Source organism: Perca fluviatilis, chromosome 14 (genome assembly GCF_010015445.1).
Source record: "Perca fluviatilis chromosome 14, GENO_Pfluv_1.0, whole genome shotgun sequence".
NCBI classification, from domain to species: domain Eukaryota; kingdom Metazoa; phylum Chordata; class Actinopteri; order Perciformes; family Percidae; genus Perca; species Perca fluviatilis.
The window spans coordinates 25,941,510-25,958,569 of record NC_053125.1 but is presented as its reverse complement, the minus strand read 5'-3'; the positions used below and the strand labels follow the sequence as shown (position 1 = coordinate 25,958,569).

At 45.6% G+C, this 17,060-nt stretch overlaps 1 pseudogene; it reads left to right on the top strand.

Annotated features, from left to right (window-relative positions):
• Positions 1 to 566: 566 nt before the first annotated feature.
• The window catches only part of LOC120573199, a 29,792-nt pseudogene continuing 13,298 nt past the window's right edge, over positions 567 to 17,060 (top strand).

Sequence of the window (17,060 nt, the reverse complement as noted above, 5' to 3'; positions counted from 1 at the left end):
TTTTAGATAAAAAAAAATAATACCGGAACTCAGACAACAATCTTCCTTCAAAATAAAAGCGCAAACTTTCTAATATTAAAAAAAAACTTTTTTATTTTTATGTTTTAAACCAAGATATTTGTCCATATTACTGTTGTAGGCTTCACATAACAATGTCTATAGGGAACTTTGTTTTATCTGAAGATGGAGACACTTGGGGCTGTTTCTCTGACACCATGAAAAGTTTTAAAACGTTTTAGAGATACGTGGTTCTCACAGGACAGGACAAACATAAGATGATCTTATAGAATAGGATGCACTGCTGTAGATTCAAACTACCAAAGGGTAAATAAAGCAGTGGTGTCAAACTCACTAAGAGCCAGACAGGACCAGACGTGTAGAGTTTATTGACATGCTTTTAAATACATATAGTCAAATATGTTTGACTGTATTATTGAATGTCACTTTTTTGGTCGTTTTTGTTGCTTTTTCCGACTATTTTGTCACAAACACACACAAATAAACAGAAAATACACAGAAACACACACACACACACACGCACGCACACTTGTAATCATGCACTGAATACATACATATAAGCCTGTCTTGTAAATATGTCAGGTAGGTTAAATACTAAATTGCTTTTATTGTATTGATTTTATATGAGTGAGTATTTTAAGCACGTGCATGTTTGTTTGTTTATTTAAGTAAGTATGCACCAATCGCCTAGGCATATTCCTTGTAGGTGTTAGTTACTTGGCAATAAACCCTTTTTTTTCCAGACTCCGATTCTGAGATGAGTTTTATTTTGAAATCCATCCCCGGAAACGTGATTGTTTGAATGGCGGCTAACATGACTGTGGTGAAAAGTAGTGAGGAGGCGTTCGTCCAAACAGGAAGAAACTGGGAAAACACACCTAAGTGATGCATTTAGCCTTCACAGACGAGCCCTTCAGTCCGCTGCACCGCGAACAAACAACCGGGCGGATTTTACAAACGACTTTCCCTCCGTGTCGGAGGACTGTGGACGGTTTGCGGGCGAACTCCAGTCCGCAGTAAGCAGCGCTGTTTGGGGGCTGGAGGAAGGCGGGGAGGAGGGGGGCTGTCACAGCAGGCTAGGCTAGGCTAGGCTAAGCTAGCACGCTAGGCTAACAGCTTCAGCCCCCAGAAAACCCTGAACTTGGAGAAACTTAGTGAAAAATCTGGTGTTTAATCGGCGGTTCCGGAAAACCTCCCAGAAGATTAAAAAAATAATAATAATAATACAATTTTACGTCAAAAACGTGTTAGCATTGTGTGCTAGCTAATTAGCTAGCCCCCATCAGCGTTTGTCAACACAGCCAAGCAACTGACAGCAACAACTCACTTTATCGACACCCGCAGTAATACTTAACCCATATTTATATGCTAACACAAAGCTATTAGATATTAATTAACGTTAGCATGTTAATTAGCATTAAGTAATGTGCGGTTAAAAGGGTTTTAATCGTGTGTGAAACGTTAAATGGACTTGTTTTCTGTTTCCGTTGGTTACGAACGTTGGTGTCCGTTGGTTCTTGGGCTGAGCTAACTTTTAATTTCTCCGTGCTGTCGGTGAGGTTGTCGTTAGCATGGAGGCTCGGGAGCCTGGCAGCAGCAGCTCGGTGCGGTTACATAACGCCAGCAGGTCGCGGGAGAAGCTGCTGAACGTCGCCTCGTCTTCAGCCTCCTCAGCCCGGCTCTGACAGCTCAGACAAGACCCTCCAACAGCCAGACAGGACAGAGAAACAGACCGACAGACACAGAGAGACAAACAGACAACACAACAAGAAGAAGAAGAAGCACACAGCGGCATGGAGGAAGTCTGAGCCTCTGCTGGGAGACAGGCAACAGAAACACAACATACGGGACATTTCGCTAAAGATGGATTCAAACCCGCTGATAAACGGTAAGAGATGCTGCTGATGTTGCTGCTGCTTCATGCTGTTTTTACATGCTGCAAATGTGTGTTTGTTTTTGTGCAGTTTGGAGGGAAGCAGTAGTGTTGCAACAGGTGTGTGTGGAAGCAGTGGAGGCCTGCAGCAGCCTGCAGAGAGAGAGAGAGTGAGAGAGTGAGTGAGAGAGTGAGTGTGTGTGTGTAAGCTGTGGAGGCCTGCAGAGTTTGTGTGTTGGAGCAGGTATTAGCATGACAATGAATGCTAGTTGGTTGGATCTGATTTGTTTTCCTGCAGTGTGCAGAAACTTGCACTGCAACTTGAGAACTCTTGTTAATCTCCACTGAGCCAGGTGCAGTAAAGACTGTCTCCTCGGGTTGTAATTATCTCCGTCCTCCCCGAAACACCTGACCCAGGCGTCGCCAAGATCAGAGATATAGTAGAGGTCACGACTAGGGGTGGGAATCGCAGGGTACCTCATGACACGAAATGATACAAGGCTCACGGTACCGATATTATCACCATACAGCAACTCTGCCATTATCAATGTGTTGCTAGACAATCCTATAACGGTACATCAGGATATCTGTCTAACTATGAACACTAAATGCACGTGAAAAGGTTAAGTGCAGGTTTTCTTTCTTTTATTCACTGCAAGTCCAAACTGTCAGAAAACAAGTTTTTCAGTCTGTAAATTAAAATGACACAACTACAGAGCAACTCTGGCTCCAGACTTTAGACTTAAACGTGGCCGGAGCATCTTGTTATTTTCCTCAAACTGCTGTCAGCCATCCCGATGAAAACCTCCTCCTCTTCTGCTCGTTAACTTCTGTTCAAGTTTCCCTTGTTCACGTGTTGAGCGCCGCCTCGAGGAGTGTCGTGGAGCCGCGAGGAGCCGCGAGGAGCAGGGAAATCTTTTCAGAGCGCCTCGTTTGATTCAGTAAAATATCCATATTTAGTGTCAGCGTGTCGATTCCTGTATCGCACGAAGGACGACAATATATTGCCGTATCAATATTTTGTCCCGAGCCCCTAGTCGTGACCACACACCAAAAGTACATTCTCTTAAAATTTGTGATTTCTATTTTATCTTTTAAGTCAACAGTTCATTTATATTGTCTCCTAAGTCAATCTGACTGAGCCTCTGACAAAAGAACAACCACCAGATGGGAAAAGGGTATTTAACAATAACTTTGAATGCACCGCAAGGCTGTAGGGTGACCAGTTTCAAGTGAACGCACCGTCTGTGTTGTTTTTCCAACAACGGCAGCTGCAGACTGTTGCGTCCAGCTGTTGGAATCCTCTCCAGTGAAATACAGTCACACTTTACACCGTTCAGCTGTCAGCATTTTAACCGTGTTTAATCCAGCTGCTAGCTAACGGTAGGCTAACGTTACCTGCTGCCAGGTGTAACGTTAAAGGCCGTTTTATGCTTCAGTAGGGAGAGCAGCAGTCAGTAGGAGAGAGAGTAGCAGTCAGTAGGAGAGAGAGTAGCAGTCAGTAGGGGAGAGCAGCAGTCAGTAGGAGAGAGTAGCAGTCAGTAGGAGAGAGAGTAGCAGTCAGTAGGAGAGAGCAGCAGTCAGTGGGAGAGCAGCAGTCAGTGGGGAGAGCAGCAGTCAGTAGGGAGAGTAGCAGCAGTCAGTAGGAGAGTAGCAGTCAGTAGGGGAGAGCAGCAGTCTGTGAGGAGAGAGTAGCAGCAGTCGGTAGGAGAGAAACGTCAGTAGGAGAGCAGCAGTCAGTAGGAGAGAGTAGCAGCAGTCAGTAGGAGAGAGCAGCAGTCAGTAGGGGAGAGCAGCAGTCTGTAGGAGAGAGTAGCAGCAGTCAGTAGGAGAGAGAAGCAGTCAGTAGGAGAGAGAAGCAGTCAGTAGGAGAGAGTAGCAGTCAGTAGGAGAGAGCAGCAGTCAGTAGGAGAGCAGCAGTCAGTAGGGGAGAGCAGCAGTCAGTAGGAGAGTAGCAGTCAGTAGGGGAGAGCAGCAGTCAGTAGGAGAGAGTAGCAGTCGTAGGAGAGAGAGTAGCAGTCAGTAGGAGAGCAGCAGTCAGTAGGAGAGAGCAGCAGTCAGTAGGGAGAGCAGCAGTCAGTAGGAGAGAGTAGCCGCAGTCAGTAGGAGAGAGTAGCAGTCAGTAGGGGAGAGTAGCAGTCAGTAGGAGAGAGTAGCAGTCAGTAGGAGAGAGCAGCAGTCAGTAGGAGAGAGCAGCAGTCAGTAGGAGAGAGCAGCAGTCAGTAGGGGAGAGCAGCAGTCAGTTGAAAAACCTCCGACCCAGAGAGAGGATACGAGAGGACGGGGAAGCCCGTCTACAGACCAATCAGTTCTGAGTATCTGGAGATGCAGCCCCCTTATGTGATGACGGCAGGACGTAGGTTTGTCACGTAGAGATCTTTAGCGCGCTTGCACAACCGCCGCGTGAAACCAAAACTCACCGGATCAAACGTAGACAACGTGACAAAAACGTGAGCCTTGGTCCGAACTTTTCAGGTGTGAAAGCCCCCTAAGTTTTTTGCAAACTGGTCCAGGATTTGATCCGATCCTCAGGTATCAAAACATGTCAGCCTCATTACAGACGTGATGCTGACTCTTTTCACGGAGCCACAGGTATGTAACGTCCATTCACGCGTTGTCACGTCAACGCTGACGCACTCTTGATGTTGAATAGTGTCTGTGACGTGACGAGGATCTGAGCTGTTGTTGAGATTTTTTGATTGACTGGCACACGGATGTCAGCGAGCAGAGAGAAAACCCACAGCAGAACAGGACGTGGGCAGAAAACCACACGCCTCTTCTCCGGTGGGTTTAGTTCTCCATCCTCTCTGTCTGTGTTTCTGCCCAACGAGGCTCTCGCACACTCTCATCTGAACATCTGCTGCTCTCTGCAGCTCTGAAGTCCTCCTATCTGCCAACGAGGTCACAGGTTTGATGCCCGGATGTTTAATAAGAACTGGATACAGCGTACGAGGCAGAGCCCCGTTCGTTCATTCGTTCCTACGTACGTTCAAAATGTTTCCATACCAGTATACCGATACCAAGACTGCTATATCGTAGGGCTGGGCGATATGGCCTAAAAATAAAATCCCCGATTTTTTTTTCAAAAAAAATCTGATTTAAGATTTAAATTGATTTTTTTTTTTTTCCTCTACTTAAAATCAATCTGCAGATGACAAAGAAATTGTTCAAAACAAGTTTTATTTTGTTTTGACTCATACACACACATGGGGCATATGTACCATTATGATTATTCATGCCAATTTTGTGGAAATATAAATTGGTTTAAGGTTGTTTTTTTGGGGGCTATATATTCAACAACAAAACGGATGCGTGAGATAAAGCTGTTTTCACACATACAGGTGGTAATTCACTTCTCTTCCCCGCTAAAAGTTCAAATCATTTTAACGTTGCTGCCCTTGCCCCTATTTCCACCTGTTGCTGAGTAACGACGTTAACATCCCGCGGTCTCTTGAATGTAAGCGTACCTGTAGCAATAAGCTCCTTCGTAGCGATAAAAACAAACGTCGAAGAGGAGCTCCGTGCTACAGAGCGGCGATTGCAAGTTGTTGAAGCCGCTACAGACCTCCGTCACAGCTCGGTCGTATCAGCAGCATTTAGTAGATGTGTTGAGCTGCAACAGAGTTCCTCAACACCGCCTCTGGTGCCCCGCATGGTGCTCCTTCAGGTCAGCGGTAGCTGGTGGTTCAGTTACCGAGAATAGGTGACTGTCAGCCGGGGACAGAGCACCGCGAGCTGCCGGTCATTTCAGCGGAGATTACGGATAAGTAAGTAATGAAACGACTGGTTAAGATAATAATTAATGTTAGTCCCTGTCGCTGCCATGTTGTTTGTATATCTCTATGGCAACGCGGGGGGGGGGGTGAGCCCGTTCGGAAAATCGATTTTTCATTTAAACAAATCCACGTTGACTACACATTCGAGTTAATCGATAAAATCTATTTATCGCCCAGCCCTACATTATCTTAATAACAATAAACCCACTATTAATTACATTATCTTAATACTAGTAAACCTACTATTAATTACATTATCTTAATACCAATAAACCCACAATTAATTACATTATCTTAATACCCATAAACCCACTATTAATTACATTATCCAGGGCTCAACATAAAAAAAAATCCCCACTGGCCCCCGGGGCCAGTAGATCAGAGTTTTGCTGGCCCCTTCTACATTTTTACTGGCCCTGAAATAAATATCATAGGTGTGATTGGCAAAGGACAAAAAAACGCAGGAAAATATACATCGCACCTACTATGAAGCTTCAGAAAATGGTTATAACCCAGCTAGCCACTGCCACTGTATGTTGTGCCATAAACGTTTTTCACGGCAGACATTGACATGTCATAGTAGGAAAAGCACAGGTGTATTCAAAACCATTAATGATGGGTGCATTCCACTTAGGAGAGGTCCTGGTATTAAACCATTAATGATGGCTGCATTCCACTTAGGAGAGGCCCTGGTATTAAACCATTACTGATGGCTGCTTTCCACTTAGGAGAGGTCCTGGTATTAAACCATTAATGATGGCTGCATTCCACTTAGGAGAGGTCCTGGTATTAAACCATTACTGATGGCTGCATTCCACTTAGGAGAGGTCCTGATATTAAACCATTACTGATGGCTGCATTCCACTTAGGAGAGGCCCTGGTATTAAACCATTAATGATGGCTGCTTTCCACTTAGGAGAGGTCCTGGTATTAAACCATTACTGATGGCTGCATTCCACTTAGGAGAGGTCCTGGTATTGTTCATGCTGACTCACTGAAATATCTTCCCGGGCCCCGGAACGAACTGAGCCATCGTTAAGGTTATCAGTTTCAGCTGTGCTTTTCCTACTATGACAAGTCAACATGTCTGCTGTAAAAATGGTCCATTAGCAGTAAAGCTAGACCAGGGGTCATCAACTACATTTTTCCAAGGGCCAGAATTTTTTAAGCAGACACTCCAGGTGCCAGACTTTCAAATAAAGAAAATAAAATTATACCTATACGCATCTCCTTGTTTGATATTTTCACTTTCTTACTAAATTAATGCTATTTTTTTCACATACATGTGATTAGTGTAACCAACCCCTAAAAACATGGAAAATCCATAATGATAACTAGATAGGCTACTTAACTAGAAAATGATCTCAGATTAGGGGGCAGTTCACTGAGGAGTGATGGTTAAAGTCTTGATTACTGAAACGTAATCAGTGTCCTGATTGGTGGAGAATGCTTACAGAAAGAAAGGCCTGTTGTCAGGGAAACATGTCACTGTCACAGAGCCTGAAGTGAAAGTTGTGGAAAACAGCAGCTGTAATGATGAATGGACTGATAAGCAGGCTAGCATTCATCCTGTAGGCCTCATTTGAAATAAGACAATGTTGTTGCTAAATGACACAACCAGCAACATCATCAAGAATGAAGGAACGCGACGTCATTCACGTGCATATTAAGTAGCCACATGTATTTGTTTTGGTCTTATAATACATCCATAGGTTTACCGCTCCCAGCGAAGGATGGCTCGTTTAGACAGCAGCTACATTTACAAGAGTTTGTCCAAAGTTCAAGATTGGTTGCAAATTAAGATAAACCGTTAGACTACAAACTGACATCTTTCATTTTAGCTCGTTTGTAAATCATTATTTTGCAGAGTAGAGCTGTGTTTGCACAGCACGGTGGACGAGTGGACAGCGCAGACAGAGCAGACTGAGATACATTTCTACATGATTATGCCTGTACAACAGGTAGGTGGGTTATTGATAAGTATTGACTCTTTAATCATGGAGGTTTTATTGTAGGCTAGGCTACTTACAGTAACGAGTGTAACGTTAGTTCATCTGCCCCGCGCCGCGTAAATAATCCTCGTAACGTTTCCATTCAGTTACATGTGTGGAACGTAGCACACCTCGGCCCTGTTGTGTGTGTACCGAGCGCGGACATCGCTGTTCAGAATCCAATCTATCTTCCAAAATGCAACGCTTGTATCCAAATGAATTGTTTATAAATTACCTGAGGTGAAAATGTGAAATGTTAACATTTACACGCTTCTGCACTCTGTATGACGTTGGTACCCCTCGCGGGCCAGTGACTGGCAATCAACCAGCCCGACATACGTTTTTACTGGCCCCGGGCCCATCGCGCCATAGTTTCAGCCTCACTATTGCATTATCTTAATAACAATACACCCACTATTAATTACATTATCTTAATAACAATACACCCACTATTAGTTACATTATCTTAAATTTTACCATTTTTTTATAAAAACAAAATTAAAAAAATAATTAAAAAAAAAAAAAAAAATAATAATAAAAAATAAAAAAAAAAAAAAAAAAAAAAAAAAAAAAAAAAAAAAAAAAAAAAAAAAAAAAAAATAAAAAAAAAAAAAATAATTATCTTAATACAATACACCCACTATTAATTACATTATCTTAATACCAATAAACCCACTATTAATTACATTATCATAATACAATAAAACCACTATTAATTACATTATCTTAAAAATTAACAAAACCCACTATTAATTACATTATCTTAATAACAATAAACCCACTATTAATTACATTATCTTAATAAATACACCCACTATTAATTACATTATCTTAATACCAATAAACCCACTATAATTACATTATCTTAATACCAATAAACCCACTATTAATTACATTATCTTAATAACAATACACCCACTATTAATATTATCTTAATACCAATACACCCACTATTAATTACATTATCTTAATAACAATACACCCACTATTAATTACATTATCTTAATAACAATACACCCACTATTAATTACATTATCTTAATAGTCAATACACCCACTATTAATTACATTATCATAATACCAATAAACCCACTATTAATTACATTATCTTAATAACAATACACCCACTATTAATATTAATTACATTATCTTAATGCAGTGTCACTACTTCAGCATGTAAATAATGCTCCTCAAATACTAACGTTCTCCGATATGCACTCTAACAATGCAGCCCTGTTTCTGATACCGTGGGGGGGGGCAGACATGTTGCCGTGAGGGGGCCGCCACGGTCAAATCTACCCACAGGAAACACTGCATCCACCGGTTGTTTTTGTCGTTTAACTTACTGGTGAAATAAGTTGTTGTTGTTATTACAGTTTTTAATGAATTATTTAATTTTGCCTTGGCAAAATAAAAAATAATTAGTTGTTTTGTGCTCCTTTTTAATATATATATATATACATACATACATATATACATACATACATACATACATACATACATACATACAGTACAGGCCAAAAGTTTGGACACACCTTCTCATTCAATGCGTTTCCTTTTTATTTTCATGACTATTTACATTGTAGATTCTCACTGAAGGCATCAAAACTATGAATGAACACATATGGAATTATGTACTTAACAAAAAAGTGTGAAATAACTGAAAACATGTCTTATATTTTAGATTCCTCAAAGTAGCCACAATTAATTTCTATTAATAAGGGAAAAACTTCCACTAATGAACCCTGACAAAGCACACCTGTGAAGGTAAAACCATTTCAGGTGACTACCTCATGAAGCTCATTGAGAGAACACCAAGGGTTTGCAGAGTTATCAAAAAAAGCAAAGGGTGGCTACTTTGAGGAAGTAACCACCCTTTGTATATATATATATATATAAAATGTGTCACCTTTTTCAGTCCTTCTGAGTTTGCAGGTATGAGTTAAGTATTATAGAGTGCAAAGAAAACCAGCAAATCTATTCACATTTGAGAAGTCAGAAGCAGTGAATGTGTGTGCCCCCCCCCCCTCAGTGTTCAATATAATTACTGTTGCTTGTAGCTGTGGTTGTTTTGGCTCAGCTCCCAGTGTGAAGTGACTCATACTGGGATCAAAAGAAGCGAGGGGCTCGGTAAACCTCTCGGTGGAAATAACCCATACAGACAAACTCTACCTTTTGTTGTAGACATGGCCGCAGGGTTGAGATCAGCGGCTGCATCCATTCACTAGCTGTGCTCCACACCGTTGTCTCATCACTCCCTCGCTTCTCACGTCTATAACTCTCATCACAGCTTCCGAGGCGAACGTGAAAGCTGCCATTAGGGCTGCCTGATATGAGAAAAATGTGTGATATGCGATAACGTTGTTAAATACGGCGATATACAGTACAGGCCAAAAGTTTGGACACACCTTCTCATTCAATGTGTTTCCTTTTTATTTTCATGACTATTTACATTGTAGATTCTCACTGAAGGCATCAAAACTATGAATGAACACATATGGAATTATGTACTTAACAAAAAAGTGTGAAATATCTGAAAACATGTCTTATATTTTAGATTCTTCAAAGAATCTACAATGTAAATAGTCATGAAAATAAAGAAACACATTGAATGAGAAGGTGTGTCCAAACTTTTGGCCTGTGCTGTAGAGAAAAAGTTGCGCAAAAGAAAATTGTAAGAACAAAAAAGATAAAAAAAAAAAAACCAAAAACAAGTGAAGTATGTGTGTGTGTGGGGGGTGTGTGTGTGTGTGTGCGGTGGGTGTGTGTGGCCGTGGTTGGCCCCCCCCCCCCCCCCCCCCAGGGGGGGGGGGGGTGGGCCCTGGCCCCATAACAGCAAGGAAAGGAGGAATGGGGAACAGGGAGGAAGCGAGAAAAAGGAACACGACCTAACGTTAATGGCAACAACACTAAGTTAGCAATCATTAGATTGCGATGAGGGGAGGATGGGGTTCCTGAATCTTCATTCAGATCAACAGCGGCCGTTAGAGGATTTTCCTCAGACTGAGAGCAAAAAGTAGGCCTTCATTTGCATAAAGTTGGCTGAATTCAACTTTATGCAAATGAGGAGCGGGCGACTCAACGCCCCGCTTCTCCAAAGTCCCCGCGACGCTCCCCAGAATGCATTGCACGGCTGCTACTGCTAGAAAAAAAACCCTCTAAAAACGAAAGTGTTAATGCATGGTGGTAAAAGTGAAGGTGTTGGGCTGTACGTGGTCCCAGGGCTGTCACTCTTGTAGCGGGCAGGAAGTGCACATATTTTTCTCACAGCTAGGTGAGAAAGGGGGGAGAGAGAGAGGGGGGGAGGGGGGGACATGCTGGAAATCGTCACAGGTCGGATTTGAACCCTGGACCTCTGCGTCGAGCCATAAACCTCTCCTCAGTACACGCAGCGCCTGCTCTACGCCACAACCCGCCACATAGTGCAATACATTAAAGGTAAACGGAATAACATCGAGTGAACATCATACCACACGCACCCCCCAACCCCCCCCCCCCCCCCCTCCCCCCCCCCCCCCCCCCCCCCCCCCCCCCCCCCCCCCCCCCCCCTCCCCCCCCCCCCCCCCCCCCCCCCCCCCCCCGCCCCCCCTCCCCCCCCCCCCCCCCCCCCCCCCCCGCCCCCCCCCCCCCCCCCCCCCCCCCCCCCCCCCCCCCCCCCCCCCCCCCCCCCCCCCCCCCCCCCCCCCCCCCCCCCCCCCCCCCCCCCCCCCCCCCCCCCCCCCCCCCCCCCCCCCCCCCCCCCCCCCCCCCTCCCTCCCCCCCCCCCCCCCCCCCCCCCCCCCCCCTCCCCCCCCCCCCCCCCTCTCTCCCCCCCCCCCCGCCCCCCCCCCCCCCCCCCCCCCCCCCCCCCCCCCCCCCCCGCCCCCCCCCCCCCCCCCCCCCCCCCCCCCCCCCCCCCCCCTCTCCCCCCCCCCCCCCCCCTGCCCCCCCCCCCCCCCCCCCCCCCGCCGCCCCCCCCCCCGCCCCCTCTCCCCCCCCCCCCCCCCGCCCCCGGCCCCGGCCCCGCCCCCCCCCCCTCGGCCCCCCCCCCCCCCCCCCCCCCGCCGCCCCCCCCCCCCCCCCCCCCCCCCCCCCCCCCCCCCCGCCCCACCCCCACCCCCCCCCCCCGCCCCCCCCCGCCGCCCCCGCCCCCGCGCCGGCCCCGCCCCCCCCCCCGGCCCCGCCCCCCCCCCCCCCGCCCCCCCCCCCCCCCCCGGCCCCCCGCCCCCCCCCCCCCCCCCCGCCCCCCCCCCCCCCCCCCCCCCCCCCCCCCCCCCCCCCCCCCCCCCCCCCCCACACCCCCCCCCCCGTCCGGCCCGGCCCCTCCTCCCGCTCCGACTGTCCGTTCGTTCCACTGGCACACCGTCGCCGGGATCGCCACACCCACACCATTAAGGATGAGGTCAGGGGGACTCGTCTGAAGGGATACAAACGAGCTCGAAGACCGATGGAGTGAGGAGGGGGCAGGCCTCTTTGAGAACTCTATCACATTTTTCCTCATCGTGCAGCCTTACTTTAGTTATTATGTGTGTGTGTGTGAGAAACTGTCTGTCTGAACATTTGTATCATTATAAATAAAGAAACGTTATTCATCGGGGAAAGAAAGCACAAGTTAACTAACATCCACCTGAAGTCTCCAGGGCTTCAGGAAGTGCGACAGGCTTTTTAAGCAAGTTGAACTTAGCGACCATCCAGGGAAATTACAACATCCGTGTTCGTCACGTTGACGCCCTCTGGCCCAAAAGACTTTTTTCCCAGAGACTTGCGTGGCGAAAGAGACTAGGGCTTGGTACTGACATGGATTTCTAGATTAGATTCCGATTCCTAAGTCAGGTCAGGGAAATTTCAGTTCCAATACCAGTTTTATCTCGGATAGAAAAGAGAGTCTCCGAGAACCTCTGCTGTAAATTGAACTGTCTGTCTGTCTGTCTGTCTGTCTGTCTGTCTGTCTGCCAGCCATGGACCCGTCCATCACGCTGTGGCAGTTCCTGCTCCACCTGCTGGACGACCAGCGGCAGCGTCACCTGATCTCGTGGACCGGCGAGGACGGAGAGTTCAAGCTGCTGGACGCCGAGGAGGTGGCCCGCCTGTGGGGGCTCCGCAAGAACAAACACAACATGAACTACGACAAACTGAGCCGAGCGCTCCGATACTACTACGACAAGGTACTGCTCAGTCCTTCCGGAAATATGCAGAGTTCTTTTTGTGATTGTTGCGGGCAAAAGTCCTTCATTACGCGGCACGTTTTCTTAAAAAATGCGATGTGGAATATGCTATATATGATATTTATGCAATTTTATGCGATGAAATTGCAGGAACTTGCAAAAACTGCAGTTTGATGAAAAAGATTTAAAAAAAAGGGACTCCCCCCTAACACCCTGCTTTTCGATGATGTTCACTTCGCGTAATTACGTCACTTCATAATGTTACCATGGCAACAGGGGAAAATGGCTGCTCTTGTGTGAAGTAAACGCAACATTTTTTCAACTTTCTGCTGAGATATACAGTACAGGCCAAAAGTTTGGACACACCTTCTCATTCAATGCGTTTCCTTTTATATTTTCATGACTATTTACATTGTAGATTCTCACTGATGGCATCAACTATACAAAAACATATGAACGCATTAAGTAAATAATGTAGGTAATGTAGAAAGCAAATTCGGTATTACCCTGTCATAGTTGAATAACGACAGTTCGGTGGGTAAATAGGACATACATAGAACCTCAAAATCCCATTGACACCCCTTTACTATGAAAATCTCATATTTTGAAACTGCCGCTGAAAACGAAAAGCGAAAGCTGGAAGTTGACGTCAACCTCCCAAAAACCGGAACCTTTGTCAGCCCATGGGTGTATTAAGAGAACATTTACATAGGCTACACAACTGACCTGAGATCAGGTAGTCTTCTGAATCTAGGTCGCGCAGATCTCTGCTATTCCATTACAAAATTCACTTCTGAGACTTTTTTATGCGATAAATCAACCATATAAAGCTCGAATATGGGCCACTTTACGAAAATGGATGGCTAATTGCAAATTTTCTCCGACTGTGTGTCGGAGTTTAGTGCCGGTGTTGGTGCTGCCTGGGTTGCTACATCGCCGCCCTGACCGCAGTGTCAGCGAGCTTGTTACGCCCGCAATCTTTTACCGCAGCCCGCAGGTTCCAGTTAATCTTATAATGGGTATGTGTGTTGAGTTATTTAAACAAACATCCGGGAAATAAACGCCTCTTGTCCGTGAGTCTCATTGATAGAGCCGCGGTGAGATGGAGTCCATCAATGAGAGCTAGCTAGCCTCCTCCTAACTCTGACATTCACAAAAATACATTCAATTGAAATCCGAAATCGGACAAGTGTTAGCTAAGCTTTGTTAGACCTTGAGGAATCTGTAATATTCATGCCGTGACGAAATTCAAACTGTAAATATACTTTAGTTATGCGAAAGTGAGCAAGCTGCGATATTTCCCCATTGTAATGAATGGGACATATAGCAAGCAGCTGCTCGTCCTACAAAAGGCATACCGCGTTCCATAAAAATGCCTTAAAATCAAATCGGACACAACGGTTAGCTTTATAAGACATTGGGGGAATGATGTTATATAAGTGGCGTGGCGAAATTCAAACTGTAAATATATTAGTTATGTGCGTCGGCTGGCCCGCGGAGCCCCGTAGTGCAGTATCCACAAAGGGTGACTTTGCCCTGGGTATGGAGCCCAGCAGGCTGCCGCTTTCTCGTCAGACTGTGGTGGAGCTCCTAAAGTCCGACACGTCTTACCAAATTTGCAATTAGCCATCAAATTTTGTAAAACGGCCCATATTTCAGCTTTATATAGTTGATTTCTCGCTTAAAAAAGTCTCAGAAGTGAATTTGGTAATGAAACATTGCAGTGTCTGGAATATGAGATTCTGTCGCTTCTCTAATGTGTATTTAGCTCATCTAAATATTCATGACCATACCATATTTGGAAGAAAAGCTCTTGTTACAAATATGGCCAAAACACAGGGATACCGTAATATTTTTATTTGTAATCTTCTGCATGTGTGTGTGTGTGTGTGTGTGTGTGTGTGTGTGTGTGTGTGTGTGTGTGTGTGTGTGTGTGTGTGTGTGTGTGTGCTGCTGTGTGTCCCTGTGTGTGTAACAAGCATAGTGTGCGTGCGCTGTGCACGAGCCTAGGAGCATTTTACTAATGCTCTGTTAAAATAACAATGAAATGCTGCGTTACTGACTTTAGACCAGGTTTTTGTTGGTCAATGGTGCGATCACTTCCCGCTGCCTCAAGATAGCAATACGCCCAGAATGCACCTGAACACACCTCCCTGTAAGACCAGCACGCCCAGAATGCACCTGAACACACCTCCCTGTAAGACCAGCACGCCCAGAATGCACCTGAACACACCTCCCTGTAAGACCAGCACGCCCAGAATTAGTTTGATTTAAAAGAAATATAGACACTTCTGGGTGAAAGGGCCACACACACCTCGCGTAAAAATATAAATAGAGACCGTCCTATTTTTACGCTTATAGAGCCGATCTTTGCGGAGCAGACACACCACTTACGCGCTGCTTTCGTGTCCGGTGTCGCAGTTTCTTTGATTATAGTGGAAGCGTAGCTTTGTCCCGTAAGAAACTGATAAAACTACGACATTATAGTACTAGTATAGGTAGTAGAAGTAACTGTATTTTTATGATCTCACCTCTAAGTCAGTGCATTGTCTTCCAGCCCTTTATTATTTCTTTATTTCTTTATCGGTGTTTTCTTCTTTCAGAACATCATAAAGAAGGTGAGCGGTCAGAAGTTTGTCTATAAGTTCGTCAGTCAGCCCGACCCCTCTCTGCCTGAGGGGCTACGCAACGGAGAGGAGGGCCAGAGGAGGGACACCGCTGACCCAAACAGCCAATCAAAAGGGCCCGTGGGCGGGGCTTCTACCTGTCAGTCAAAAAGCTTACCCCAGGTACACTTTGACTTTCTCTTTCTTCTTTCTATGTAGGCTTTCTGCAGGATTACAGACACACACACACACAGTGAGATTATGAACTGATTGATTTCTGTATTGGTCCCCAGCGCTCGTCACCCAGCGGCTCCCAGAAAAGCTCCCGTAACGACTACATGAAGTCCGGCCTCTACTCCACCTTCACCATCCAATCGCTGCAGGCCTCGCCCAACCCACGGCCAATCAAAACGGAGCTGCTGATACAACAAGACGCCGCCTTGTTGGTGGATCACACACCCAGAGAGGTGAGAGTGTGTGTGCTGTGTCTGGGGTAGGGCGGCCTGTCCCCCCAAAAAAACATCGCTTAGAAATTTCGGTACCTGAGAGCGCGTAAGCGCAAGCTTATCTGTCCTCTCTGCATATTGACAGAGACTCTGACGCGCACACACACACACACACACACACACACACACACACACACACACGGAGAGGTGCGAACAGATCCTGTTCGGACAATAATTGCTCCTCAACGGAGCAAGTCCAGACCGAACTTCCCGACCTTGCCGACCTTGCCGACCTTGTGGGCGGGGCTAAATCGGCTGGTATCCAGGCTACTAGGGCTGTGAAATTAATCGAAATTTAATCGTGATTTTGGTTCCCAATGATCACAAAAACTGAATAATCGAAGAAGAAAAAACAACACTTATTTAGCTCATTACGTTTTGCAAGAAAACTCTTATTTTCTCTTTGTGTTCTGAATGAAAAAATAAAGTTTAAAATGGGAAAAGTATTACGGCAAAGTTCACAGATGTATGTGTTTTTTTTTTTACTGTGGATTTATTTAACTTTTTCCATTGTTTTTTTAAGTTCAATAATGGCAACGTCTTTCCAGAAGTCAACAAGTAATCGTGTTAAATTATCGGGATTTCAATATTGACCGAAATAATCGTGATTATATTTTTTTCCCATAATCGAGCAGCCCTACGATATACAGGAAACGACTTAAAGGAACACGCCGACTTATTGGGAATTTATCTTATTCACCGTAACCCCCAGAGTTAGACAAGTAAATACATACCCTTCTCATCTCAGTGCGTGCTGTAACGCTGTCTGACGGCTCCACCGGTAGCTTAGCTTAGCACAGATCCTGCAGGTGACTGGTTCCAACTAGCCTGTGACAAAAGTGACAAAATAACACCAACATGTTCCTGTTTACATGTTGTGATTTGTAGAGTCACAGCATGTACAAAAAACAACGTAACATGAGACACAGCCATCTTCTAACAGTAAACAAACCAGGAACTATATTCTTAGGCGGAAGAATATAGTACTTTGGCGGAGTGATATACTCGCAGCAAGCCTGTCTGAGAATATAGTTCCTGGTTTGTTTACTGGTTAGAAGATGGCTGTGTCTCATGTTAACGTTGTTTTTTGTACACGCTGTGACTCTACAAATCACAACATGTAAACAGGAACATGTTGGTGTTATTT